Raw genomic sequence first — 14,077 nt, forward strand, 5'->3', positions numbered from 1 at the left:
GGACTGCATATTATGGATTCAGCATTTATTCAGTGCCTTCAATTCCAAAACACAAAACAGTTCAAGAGACAAAAAATTTCCATGCATATATTTGGATGATTTGGAGTGTTAACACCATCAAACTAGTACAAGTCCGGATGAATGGAAGCTGCTGCCCACAAACAATCTAACAGCCCTGGCAACAATGTGTTTATAGCCAAATGGTGCTAGGGTTCATATTCCACAGGCATGATTGTTTTCTCATTATCTAGAAATACAGCACGGAACAGGCCCTTCCAGCCCAACAGGCCACTCCACCCAGCAACCGAACTATATAACACCAGCCGAATCACAGGACAATTTACAATGACCAATTAACCTACTAATCGGTACGTCTCTGGACTGTGGAAGAAACCAGAGCACCCACAGGAAAGTCAGACAGACAGTCACTGGGAGAACGTACAAACTCTTTCCAAATGGAAACAAACTCCAGACTCCGGTACCCCACAATGTAATAGTGTTGTTCTCTGCTATACTACTGAGGTGCCTGAGGTCTGTTGCCTCCAGAACACAATAGATTTGCTGGGAGCACATATCATGGAATTTTGAATATATTATGCATATCTGTACACTTAAAGCAAGCGTTGAATATTATGTTCTCCAGAGACAGGCCCTGCAGCATTCTGCAGAGCTGAAAAACACTTGTCTCTCCACTACTGACCATCAATGTCAGATGAAGAAACTAGTAAATAGCCAAATCCAGTGATCCAAATAAGGCAATAATGTTCTTCCCTTCAAATTATTAGTGTACATAATGAAACTAAGATTTCCATTTGGTATCAGATATCAGTACTGAAGTGTAATAAACCAGCTAAGTATATTTGAGTGAGGCTTTGAAGAATGAGATGAAAGGGTTTTTTTTCCACACATCCAATGGCTGTCTTAATTAAGACTGAATTGCTAGGTATTATAAGTCAACGGAACAGAAACACTGTGGGTGGCGGCTCCTGTGCTGCCCTGGGTCCTAAAGTCCACCGGCACTGAGACAAGTTAAATAAGGGACTTGAGCATCCGGGTTTTTTGGTATCCACGGGGGGGGGGGCCTCAGAACCAACCCCTTGCGGATAAGGAGGGCCAACTGTATATGAAAGCAGATTGCAGCTTTGATTTCTGGACTGTACTGAATTGGGATTGCAGTGGGGGGCCATACTACTACCTTCAAGATCACTGAAAAAGAAGGAAATTTCTTGCACGAAGTGTTGTCTAGTGCACTGTTGTTGGAACCATGTGGTGCTGATGTCTAGCAGGAGCAGGGGAGGGTTGATCGGTATAGAGCAGCACTGAGGAACCAAAGACCTTTATTCAATCCTGAACTTGGATGTCATCCATGGAGTTTGCATGTCATCTCTGTAATCAAATGCATTTCCTCATGTACTCTAGCTTCCTCCCATAGATATGCAGAAGAGGAGATTAATGGCCATTGCAAATTGCTTCAGGCTGTGTAGAAACTGAGGGAAATTGATAAGAGCATTGGATGAATTAAAAAGAGGGTCAAGGAGTAGTGTGCTAGCATCGTGGTTGGCATTATGCTATTACAGCACCAGTGACATGGGTTAAATTCCCACAGCTTTCCATAAGGAGTTTGTACTTTTTCCCCATGACTGCATGCATTTCCCTCTAGGTGCTCCATTCTCCTCCCATGTTCCAAAGGTGTATGCCTTTGTCTTTTAATTGGTCACCAGTGTGATGGGAAAGTGTGGCCTGTTGGGCCAGAAGCGCCTGTTACCATGCTGTACATCTGAATACAAAAAATAATGTAGGGTCAGTGTTAGTCAAGGGTTAATGAGTGGCACAGACTCAGTGGAGCCAAAGGGCCAGTTTCCACATTGCATCTAGAACCCTACAATCCAAAACATGCATTTATGCTGTGCTTTTGAAATACAAAAATAGTCTCAAAGCACTTTACAAGAACCACGGAAAATGCAATTTGTTTCTAAGTCACATAAGGAGATGTTACAGCAGATGATCAAGGGCACAGTAGATCAAAGTAGTAAGTTAAGATATCTTAATGGTGGAACAGCAGAGGGCAGAAGTGTGTAAATGGGATACTGCTCAGTGTGACAAAATTCAGTAATGAATAAGAGGTCAGCATGGTGGTCTTGAAGGATCACAGTTTGAAGCTGGTGGCATCGATAGTTTTGTACCGGATGAAGTGTGGTTCAAGGGGATATAGCTATGCCAGTGAATGAGTGAGAACTTGACAAACAGGGCACAACTTTAAAAAGAAACACGCAAGGTCACCCATGTCAGTAGAAAAATTAGAAGAACAAATGTTGACCATCTATTCATTTCTTTCGATGCTGCCTGACCTGCTGAGTTCTTCCAGCATTTTGAGAGAGTTGCTTTGGATTTCCAGCATTTGCAGAATTTCTGGTGTTCGTTAAGTTGTTAGGCAAAGAAAAAGCGACCTTCGTGCCATTGAATCCAAATTTCTCTAAATCAAATCTCCCTAGAAAAAAAATCAATGTAGAAGTAGAACTAACAAGTGGGAAGAGAAGTTTACTGGTTCCACCTCACATACACTGACAAGCAAAAGTTTATGAACTCTTTGCGTTACCTGGTTTTCTGCATTAATTACTCATAAAATGTGGTCTGATCTTCATCCCAGTCAGAATAATAGACAGCGTGCCTAAACTAATAACACATAATTGTACTTCTCTTCAATACTGAGTACAGGCAGTCCCTGGGTTATGAACGAGATCCGTTTCTAAGTCTATCTTTAAGTCGAATTTGTAGGTAAAGTCAGAACAGGTACATATGGTTCTTATTTAGCGTCAGTTAGTCAAATGTTTGTCTTAGTATGCCAAAATAAGCCAGTCTCGTCTACATTAAATATTTGGTCTGGCAAATAACCTCCTTCCTCAATAATTTTTTTCAACATTTCAGGAAAATCACTCACAGCACTTACATCGGCACTCACTGCTTTACATTGCAATTTAATATTATGTAAATTTGCCCTCATGTTGAAACAATTGAACCAACCCCTACTCGCAACAAATTTTTCATTACAATCACCTTCACCTGCTGCACGTGCAGCTTTTAAATCATTGAAAAGGCTTCGAGCCTTTTCTTGCACGAAAGCAAGACTAATAGGTATATTACGCTGATTTTGATCGTCTAACCAAATTATCAATAGCCTTTCCATTTCAATAACTAAACCATGGCATTGCTTAGTAATAATTGTAGCTTTAATCGGGGCAGGGCCTTTCACATGCTCCATTATTTTCACTTTATCCTTTAAAATTGTTCCGATCGTTGACCGACTGTAGCCTAACGCTTTTCCAGTGACCGATGGTGTTTCACCTCTTTCCAACCGCTTTATTATTTCCACTTTATGTTCAATCATGATCGTTTTCCTTTTCTTTGATGCATCACCAACACTTGCATCGGATTTACGCTTTGGAGGCATGGTTACAAGGGTACATAAGAGAAGTCGAAGCCACGCAATGTTTTCATGAGTGTCACAAAGTAGTGCGTGTGATCGTTATTACGAACCATTGTATTTAATTCAAATTTTTAACATAATAGGCTTCATAGCAGTCCGTTCGTAAGTATGAGTTGTCCATAAGTCAGACGTTCTTAACCCAGGGACTTACTGTACACCAATCACAGTGTAGGTTCAAAGCAGTATCAGAACCTCTGGGGTAATGCCTTCTACAAAGGTTTGGTGTTCTGATCAGTGAGATGAGATTGGAGGTATGGATTGTAGAAAAAAGACGCACAAAACCAGGTGACTGACAGCACCTGCTCTTTCTGGAAAGATCTGTTTATGTGCACCTTGCCTCGAACAAAACAACTTTAGAAGAAGAATTGCAGAGATGCATGAAGTTGGAAAAGGCTACAAAAGCATCTCTATAGACCTGAGTGTTCATCAGTCCACAGTATGAGAAATTGTCTACAAATGGAGGGAATTCAGTACCGTTGTTACTCTCCCTAGGAGAGGGCATCCTGCAAATATCACACCAAGAGCATACCGTATAATGCTGAAGGAAGTGAAAAAGAACCCAAGGGTAACAGCAAAAGACCTGCATTAATCTCTAGAACTCGCTAAAGTCTCTGTTCATGTGTCCACTATAAGGAAAACACTGAACAAGAACTGTGTGCGTGGAAGGACAGCACAGCTGAAACCACTGCTTCTTTTAAAAAAAACATTGCTGCACGTCTCAAGTTTGCAAAAGACCACCTGGATGCTCCACAATGCTTTTGGGACAATGTTCTGTGGACAGAGGAGGCAAAGATTGAACTTTTTGGTAGAAAAACACACCACTATGTTTAGCAGAAAAGGGGCACTGCACACCAACACCAAAACCTCATCTCAACTGTGAAGCACGGAAGGAGCATCATGATTTGGGGCTGCTTTGCTGCCTTAGGGGCCTGGACAGCTGTATGCCTTGCATACTGTTCATGCAGATTAATTCATTACACAATGCATGGAGGCAGTATAGGTAAAACATACAAAAATGCAGAATAAAGTGCAACAGAGAAAGTGCAATGCAGCTGGATAATAGGATGCATAACAATGTACATTGTGAGGTCAAGAGTCCATCTTATCCTTTTAAGGAACTATAGTCTTAGAACAGTGTGGGTAGAGGTCAAACTTGAATCTTCTGCTACATGCTTTTTCAGATTTTTGTACCTTCTGCCTGAGGGGAGAGGGAAGAAGAGTATGCCAGGGTGGGTAAAGTCGTTGATTATACTGGATCCATACTGTGTCAGAGAGAAAAGATGTTTCTTCTGAATGGGTTATCTACAGCCTGCAGTCATAGCCTCTATAAAGAGTTTTGGCCAGTTAGGACAGAAACAAGATGACATTTTTTCCACTCAGAAAGTAGAGGTTTTTGGAATTCAGATGCTGTGGCCAAAGAGATACATAAAAGAGCTCAGCTGCTGAGTACATTCAAGACAGAGATCTTAGCAATGTCGAATCAGTTTACTATTGTCATGTGTACTGGGTCAGGGATGACTGGGAGCAGCTGCACGGCATTCTACCAAGGGAGGTGTACAGCCAGTTGGTGTGATGCATGTACTGTAGGTACTAAGGATATAGAACAAAAAAGTGGGATAAGGGCCTACAATCCCAATTTAGGGAGCTAGGATACAAGCAAAAAAGTAAGTTCTCGAAGGTATCTGTGCCACAGTAGGAATAGCAAAATAGTTAGCAAGAATATGTGGCTTGAGTGGTGGTAAAGGAGAGAAGGCTTCAAATTTCTGGGGTATTGGAAGCAGATCTGGGGGGGGGGGGGGGCAGTATAAACTGGATGATCTTACTCAAGGGCAGGATCAGGATCAATGTCCTAGGAGGATTGATTGCTAGTGTTGTTATGTAGGGTTTAAACTAATACAGCAAAGAGATGGGAATCCATGCAGAGACCGAAGAAAAAGGTAGAAAAGAGGAAAGTATGAGTGGGGTACAGAATGCAAAGGGCATAAAGATTATGAGGTTCGAATGTGACAATATAATATCTAAGAAGCAGAATGCTGATTCTGTCTAGGTAGAGATTAAGAAAACTAAAGGGGAAAAAAATGAATTGGTGTGAGTTATCTTGATCTTATTAATGCTGGACTAATCTTACGGGACAGAATGTAAATACAAGAGATTCCGCAGATGCTGAAAACCTTGAGCAACACACACAAAATAATGGAGGAACTCAGCAAATCAGGCAGCTTCTAGGGTCCTGATGAAGGGTCTCGACCCGAAACGTCAACTTGCTTATTTCACTCCATTGATGTTGCCTGTCTTGCTGAGTTCCTTCAGCATTGCATGTGTGCGTGTGCGTGTTGCTAAGGGGCAAAGACTTCTAAAGCTGCTTCTAATTTGTATGTTCAAAACACAAAATCCAATGCAACGTTATTGTCTCCTTTGGGGTTAGTCACAAGGACAGTGGATTTGAGAAATGAGATAACCATGCAGTGTAACACGAAACTTTTTTTCTGATACTGAGACAAAACTCCATGAATACCATTTACTCTTGAAATATCTTGTCTTCAGACCACTGGAGTTTTAATCTCACAATGGATCTGGAAAAAATGCTTCCCACCACTTGTTTCAACTTGTTTCAACAAGATCCTCTTTTTAAGGATTTTGAACAACTCTCTAAAACCCTTTATAATAATGAGCAAATTCTTCCAAAAACTCTACAAAGGAGTCGAGCAGACTAAGCTTAATTTGCCAGTTTCCTCCAGTGGCTGACAATATCATCTCCAAGTCAGTGAGCCCTGTTTATGAGAATGGAATCCATTTAAATTAAATTCTGATAACCCACCATCCAACAATTTGGAAGTCCCAATGGTTTGACACCTGCCCCAAGAGGTAATGCATATTGTGCTCTCTTTGGGCTTGCCAGTGTCTCAGTTTCTGTCGTCTCCTGAACTCAAAAAGGCCCCGATGGTTGCACTCCCTTCTGACTCAAAGAAGCCCGGTTCCCATTCAACTCATCCGGATCCAGTTTCTCACACTCCATTCAAGGTCACTAAATTCAGTTGAAAATTTAGCACAATACTGTATAACATCCAGAAAAAAGGCGATTTAAAATTGTGTTGGGGTGGAAATAGGAATAATGCCCAGGAGACTGGATAATCTGCGGATCCAAATTCCCCAGCATGCTGGATTACCGGTGCTTTACAGGACTGAATCTGTAATTGCAATGTAACCACTTATCATCTATCATGGAAAATAATGAGTTGTGGTTGAAGAAAAGAAGTATTTACAAACATATAATTTGCTTTGCAACTTGTGTGCAAAAGAACATATACTTAACTCTAATAACAATACCTCTGAAAGGAAACACTTACTTTGCGGGTTCTATAGCACAGAATGACTCTATATGAGACTAGCTCTCAGGGTAACAGTTGGTATGGACAAGTTGGGCTGAATGGCCTCTTTCCATGCTCTAAGACTCGATATACAACCAGTGTATAGTCCATTTGTAACAGAGTGCAGCACTGCTTTGTCAATGGTGTGAGCTGCCTTAATGACTATCACCCAATAGCACTCACACTTAGTGATGAAATGCTTTGAGAGGTTGGTCAAGGCTAGACTGAACTCCTGCCTCAGCAAGGACCTGGACCCATTGCAATTTGCCTATCACCACAATAGGTCAACTCCAGGCACAATCTCAATGGCTCTTCACATGGCCTTGACCACCTGGACAATACAAACACATGTCAGGATGCTATTCATCGACCACAGCTCAGCATTTAACACCATCGTACCCACAATCCTGAATGATAAATTACAGAACCTGGGCCTCTGTACCTCCTTATGCAATTGGATCCTCGATTTCCTAACCGGAAGACCACAATCTGTGCAGATCGGTGATAACATATCCTCCTCGCTGACGATCAACACAGGCGCACCTCAGGGGTGTGTGCTTAGCCCACTGCTCTACTCTCTCTATACCCATGACTGTGTGGTTAAGCACAGCTTCAAATACTATCAATAAATTTGCTGATGATACAACCATTGTTGGTAAAATCTCAGATGGAGATCAGAGGGCACACAGGAGTGAGATATACCAACCAGTGGAGTGGTGTCACAGCAACAACCTGGCACTCAACGTCAGTAAGACAAAAGAGCTGATTGTGGACTTCAGGAAAGGCACGACGAAGGAACACCTACCAATCAGAGGGATCAGAAGTGGAGAGAGTGGGCAGCTTTAAGTTCCTGGGTGTCAACATCTCTGAAGACCTAACCTGGTCCCAACATATCAATGCAGCTATAAAGACGACAAAGTAGCAACTACACTTCATTAGGAGTCTGAGGAAATTTGCTATGTCAACAAAAACTCAAAAACTTCTATAGATGTACCCTGAAGAGCATTCTGACAGGCTGCATCACTGCATGGTATGGGGGGGGGGGGGGGTGCTACTGCACAGGACCGAAAGAAGCTGCAGAAGGTTGTAAATTTAGTCAGCTCCATTTTGGGTACTAGCCTACAAAGTATGCAGGAGATTGTCAAGGAGTGGTGCCTCAGAAAGGCAGCGTCCATTATTAACGACACCCAGCACCCAGGGCATGCCCTTTTCTTATGGTTACCATCAGGTAGGAGGTACAGAAGCCTGAAGGCACACACTCAGTGATTCAGGAACAGCTTCTTCCCCTCTGCCATCCGATTCCTAAATGGATATTGAACCCACTACCTCAATTTTAAATATCTATCATTTCGTTTTTGCACGATTTTTAATCTATTCAATATACATATACAGGTGTTCCCCTGCTATTTGAACGTTCGCTTTACGAAACCTCACTGTTACAAAAGACCTACATTAGTTCCCTGTTTTAGCTAACAGAAAGTGTTTTCACTGTTACGAAAAAAGGCGCCCCGAGCAGCCGCTCTCCCCCGGATTCAGAACTGAATTCCAGCCAGCATTGTTTAAACACGTGCCTGTGAGCATCCATTAGGAAGATAAGTTCTAAGGTATCAGAAGAGCCTAAAAGAGCTCGTAAGGGTGTTACACTTAGCATAAAACTAGACATAATTAAACATTTCAATCCTGGTGAAAGAAGCAAGGACAAAGTGAGTTTGGTTTGTGGAAGTTGACAAAGATGATGCTGAACAGGTTTTGGTATCCCATGACCAAGAACTGATAGATGAAGAGCTGATGCAATTGTTAGAGAAAAGGATAACAATTGAAACCGAATGCAGTAGCAAACGGACCGAAAGTGAAGTCGTCCAGGAACTGAACGTGAAGCAACTGCGTGAGATTTTTGCTGCAATGATAAAGTACGACTTTAATTTTGAAAGAGTACGTCAGTTTAGGGTATATTTGCAAGATGGTTTGAGTGCTTACAAAGAACTGTATAATAGAAAAATGCGCGAGGCTAGCAGTCAAGCAAGCCTTCAGCAGACGACGAACCTCGACCTTTGACATCGAGGCAGGCATAGAAGAAGATGACCTGCCTGCCCTGATGGAAACAGGCAACACCTCAGTATCCCACCACCCCAACCCCTGGGCAGCGGACAGATATCAATCCGCGGAGAATACAGTGGTAGCCAGGACGCACCCAGCACATCTTTAAGAAAAAAGCTGAAATAAACAAGCTCATCAATTAGGTGCCACCCGGCATGTAAATGAGGCAATTGCTGATTGCGTGCCTCTGATCTGGGCTGACATTTACATGCCGGGCAGCACCTAATTGATTAGCTTGTTTATTTCAGCTTTTTTCTTAAAGATGTGCTGGGTGCATCCCGGCTACCGCTGCATGCTTCGCGGATCGGTATTGGTTCTTCTGCCCGGAGGGTGGGGGCCACTGCACCACCGCAACCTCCGACGACTCAGCCTAACACACCACCATCAGTGTGCTCGGCGCTGTCTTCCCGATTCCCGTAAGTGATACTACACTGCACATACATTATTTCCACTTTATATAGGCTGTGTATTTTTAGATGTTGTTTGGTATGATTTGGCAGCTTCATAGCTTAAAGGTTACTGGAGAACGCTTGCGCCGTGTTTTTGCCGAGAACGCTGGCATGAGATTTTTGCTACAGAGAACAGTGCAGGCAATCATTGTAGAGAAGTATTTCTACTTTATATAGGCTGTGTATTTATCATATCATTCCTGCTTTTACTATATGTTACTGTTATTGTAGGTTTTATGTGTTATTTGGTATGATTTGGTAGGCTATTTGTGGGTCTGCAAATGCTCACAAATTTTTCCCATATAAATAAATGGTAATTGCTTCTTTGCTTTATGACCTTCCAGCTTACGAACCGCTTCATAGGAATACTCTACCTTCGGATGGCGGGGGAAACCTGTACTGTAATTGATTTACTTGTTTATTTTAAATTTTTTTTCCTTCCATATTATGTAGTGCACTGAACTGCTGCTGCTAAGTTAATAAATTTCATGACACATGCTGGTGATAATAAATCTGCTTCTAATGCTGATTCTGAAATTCCCCTTAAGAGACATCGGGGGGAAAAATGGGCCATGTAACCACATATTTTATTCCAGAGTTGACTGCTGTTCACACTTTTGTTTCTAGAGGACCATACATTTACACAAAATTCACGAGGAAATGGCTGATAGAGGAAAAAATTAGCAAATTTCTATTGATGTACTGTGGAGAACATTCTGAGTGGTTGTTTCATCCCCTGATATGGAGGCTCCAATGCACAGAATGGGGGGGAGGGGAGCAGCAGAGGGTTGTAGACTTAGCAGTAGCCATCCACCATTGAGGACACTTCAAAATGCAGTGCCTCAGGAAAGCGGCCTCCATCATTCAGGACACTCACCATCCAGAGCATGCCCTCTTCTCATTACTGCCCTCGGGGGGAAGATGGTAATCTGAAGACTCACACTGATTAATACAGAGAGGAAGTAGAGGAGTCTGAAGATGCACACTCAATGTTTTAGAAACAGCTTCTTTGCCTCCACTATCAGATTTTGGAATGGTCCATTGACCCATGAACATAACCCAACCTGATGGCATAAACACTGACTTCTCAAACTTCCACTAATGCCCCACCTCCCCCTCGTACCCCATCCGTTATTTATTTATATATACACACATTCTTTCTCTTCTTTTTCTCCCTCTGTCCCTGTCACTATACCCCTTGCCCATCCTCTGGGTTTTCCCCCTTTTCTTTCTCCCTGGGCCTCCTGTCCCATGATCCTCTCATATCCTTTTTGCCAATCACCTATCCAGCTCTTGGCTCCATCCCTCCCCCTCCTGTCTTCTCCTATCATTTTGGATCTCCCCCTCTCCCTCCCACTTTCAAATCTCTTACTAGCTCTTCTTTCAGTTAGTCCTGATGAAGGATCTCAGCCTGAAACGTCGACTGTACCTCTTCCTAGAGATGCTGCCTGGCCTGCTGCATTCACCAGCAACCTTGATGCGTGTTGCTTGAATTTCCAGCATCTGCAGAATTCCTCGCGTTTAAGGAAAGAGCCAGATGGAGCCAGGTGGGGTAAGGAGAGTATGAAGGTGAAGCCAAGTGGGGGGAGCGGAGTATGAAGGCAGAGACAGTGGCTGGAGGGTGATGACTGGCACACAAAGGCACAAGGGCTGGAATCTAACTAGCAGGTAAATTGATAATAGAAACCATTCAGGGACAGATGAAAGGCAGATAAAGTGCCTTGGGCCTTCTCTACTGATAGGGTAAAGGCCATGTAATCTAGACAACCAATACTTGATATTCTGCCTGGGTAATTTAAAACCCAATGGTATAAACACAGAAATTTCCAATTACAGGTAACCCTTATTTCCCCTGTCCTGCTCCCTCTGATCTTGCTTCAGTCCTCCCATTTTTGTTTCCTGTTATATAACCTTACTAGTTATTTTCCTCCCAATCTTAGTTCCATCTACCTACCAACCCCCTACAATTCACCCACTGTTTTCACAGAGTCTTGACCCAAAATAGCAACAATTCTCCCCATTTCACCTACTGCCACATATAATGCACTAAGTCCCTTCAGTTTGTCACATTATGAAAGCAAAGGTGAAAGCACAAATTTTGGCCTCACTCAAAAAAAATAAAGGAATGACTTCAAGTAAACTTCATTAATTTGCAACACTTATGCTCAACATAGCCTAATTTTCAATTATGGTAAATTACACAGTGTATTGGTTAAACCTAGACTGCTTTTATGCTCACTTGTCCTGAAATAAAGCTGCTTAACAATTAACAGGTCCCATCATGTATATATTTCAGTCCACCATTTAAAAAAGCTAAATTGCATCAGACTAGAAATTAAGTATACAAGTCTATTATACAGCCAGATAGAGTAGAACCAGATATATCGGAAGTAAGGCACACAGAATGCTGAAAAAACTAACACTATTGGCAAACTACTTCATTTTCAAGATTAGGAGCCACACCATAAGCTATTAACTTTCAAGATTAAAAAAAGGTAAAGATAAAAAAGAGTGGATATAGAATTAGATTGATTTTCAAATTTACATTAACATTAAAGATGTTGCAAACCAGCCTTTACTCTGGAAATTCTCCTGCTAGGCCATGAGCACTCATAAATTATTATTCAAACCTTCAATTGAAGTGAGCTTCCACCACTTCCCTCCACAATTTAAGTCCCAAGCTACTCACGGCTGACAGCCAGGAATTTTTTTCGTGTTCCAAGATTGGACTCCACAAAAACTCCAACAGCGGAGCTGAATTTCATAGGTTTCCCAGCACTTAAACACAGGAATGTCTGCCTGCCTTCTCTTGAAAGCTCACTGCTTTGAAATGTTCTAAGCTCTTCTCTTTCCAAAACTGTTTAAACTGCAGAATATTTCCAGCATTTTCAGTTTTATTCCACATCTGGGGTCCTGCATATAATAGTGGCCTCTTTACTTCAGGAAGGGTGTAGGTATGGCCAGGGCCAACTTCCTTCTTACAAAAAAAAATCTCTGTATGCCGCTTTATTTAAAGTAGGCAGCCTGGAGAAGGCTTACCAGTGTCTTTTGAGTAATTTGGCTTTAGTTTAAAAGCTTGAGCACGGATGAATGGAACAAACAAGTTCACATAGTGCATTTGACAGGGAGGATGTGGAGAATATATTTCCTCCTATGAGGTCCTTATTCATAAATAAGAAACTGCCATTTGACCACAGATGAGGCAAATTGATTTTTTTCCCCTCAGAATTCTGTGACTCTTTTGATTTCTCTTCCCCAAAGGGAAAAGTAGCAGTTTTGAATGTTTTTATGGAGGAAGACAGATTTTTGATAACAGGTCACAGTTAAAATGTGGAATTAAGGTTATGATGAGATCAGTCATGATGTCATGAAATGATGGAGCAGGCTCAAGGCTGAATGGTCAACTCCTTCTCCAAATTCATATGAATATTTATATATAAAAAGGGCAAATACTTGTGTCTTTTTAATAACCTGAGACACTGATCCAACATTGAAAAAGTAAGTTAATTGGAAATTTTAAGTGACAAGAACTAGAAAGTCCAAACAGAAATATGATGCAGTAGGAAGGAGGAAGCAGGTTTTTGCAGTTAACACGATAGAATAGATGACGAAGAAATCAGGGTATGGGGCAGCCATTGACCAGGACAGAGATGGGGGCGGGACAGGAGAACTGTGAGATCTCAGGTGCAGGCTGAGCTACGAGTTGCCAGGCTTGGAAAAGGAAAAGGCACGATCAGCCAGAAACATGACTCAGGGCTGGTCAGTCACAGCCACTGAGTAAATCGTGCTTACTTCTTATTCTTTATCCATTTTTCTAACATTAGCTCCATCCCCCCCAAAAAAGTTTGATTCATCAGGAATTCCACATAATTGATTGGCTGTTAAAACTGGAAGAGTTAGTATTTTGTTCATTACAATGGCAAACTTTTAACTGCAATAAGTCACACCATCTAAGGGGATGGAGAAGCTTCTTGCAGCAGTCTGAAGTGGCCTTAGCTATAACACTGACAGTATTGTTCAGTGAGAAAAGCAGCAAATAGTGCCTTGCAAGCAATAGCACTCACTTCAAGAACTTCTCAGCTAACTCCAGTACTTGAAACCTGCAGAATGGTTTTAATTACATCAGATATTAGCGAGAGAAAACATAGGTAAGATTTTCACTAAGTAAACATACAAGATGTTTAATCTGAATTTTCCAAAAAATATATACTTTTTTCAGCTGAAAATGTGATAAGAAAATTAAGCACTAGTTAGTTATTCAATGGTAACTAGTGTGTCGTTCTCAATCCCTGGTCTCAACCATGACAGAAATGTTCTGCCGAGGTGGTCAAAAAGGTTATGGATTGATTCCAGCAATGAACACAAATGATTTGTCAACCTTCAAAAATTTCTGAACATTTTTTGAGGAACGATCAATCGAACCATCAGTATTTAATGTCTTCAGAAGTGCAGGAAAAATATGCAAAACCCTGGAAAACACAAGTGCCAAGAAGCTCATCCCCTGTGGTTGAACTAAAGACAGTAACACTTCAGTCAATGGAATAAACTTTGAGAACACACCGTTGCAATACTGCAGTGAAGTCAACACCATTACCTGAAAATGTATTTCCAGGTGAAACGGGAATTCAAAATTGCGATTCTAATTGTGAAGCCAGTAGATACAATATAGAAAATCATTA

General features: G+C 41.7%; 1 protein-coding gene across 2 annotated transcripts in view; it reads right to left on the reverse strand.

Annotated features, from left to right (window-relative positions):
- The window catches only part of LOC140193948 (peroxidasin homolog), a 291,164-nt gene that overhangs the window by 86,380 nt on the left and 190,707 nt on the right, over positions 1 to 14,077 (reverse strand). The gene's annotated exons all lie outside the window — the stretch shown is intronic.

This window comes from Mobula birostris, chromosome 2, assembly GCF_030028105.1.
Source record: "Mobula birostris isolate sMobBir1 chromosome 2, sMobBir1.hap1, whole genome shotgun sequence".
Classification (NCBI taxonomy): domain Eukaryota; kingdom Metazoa; phylum Chordata; class Chondrichthyes; order Myliobatiformes; family Myliobatidae; genus Mobula; species Mobula birostris.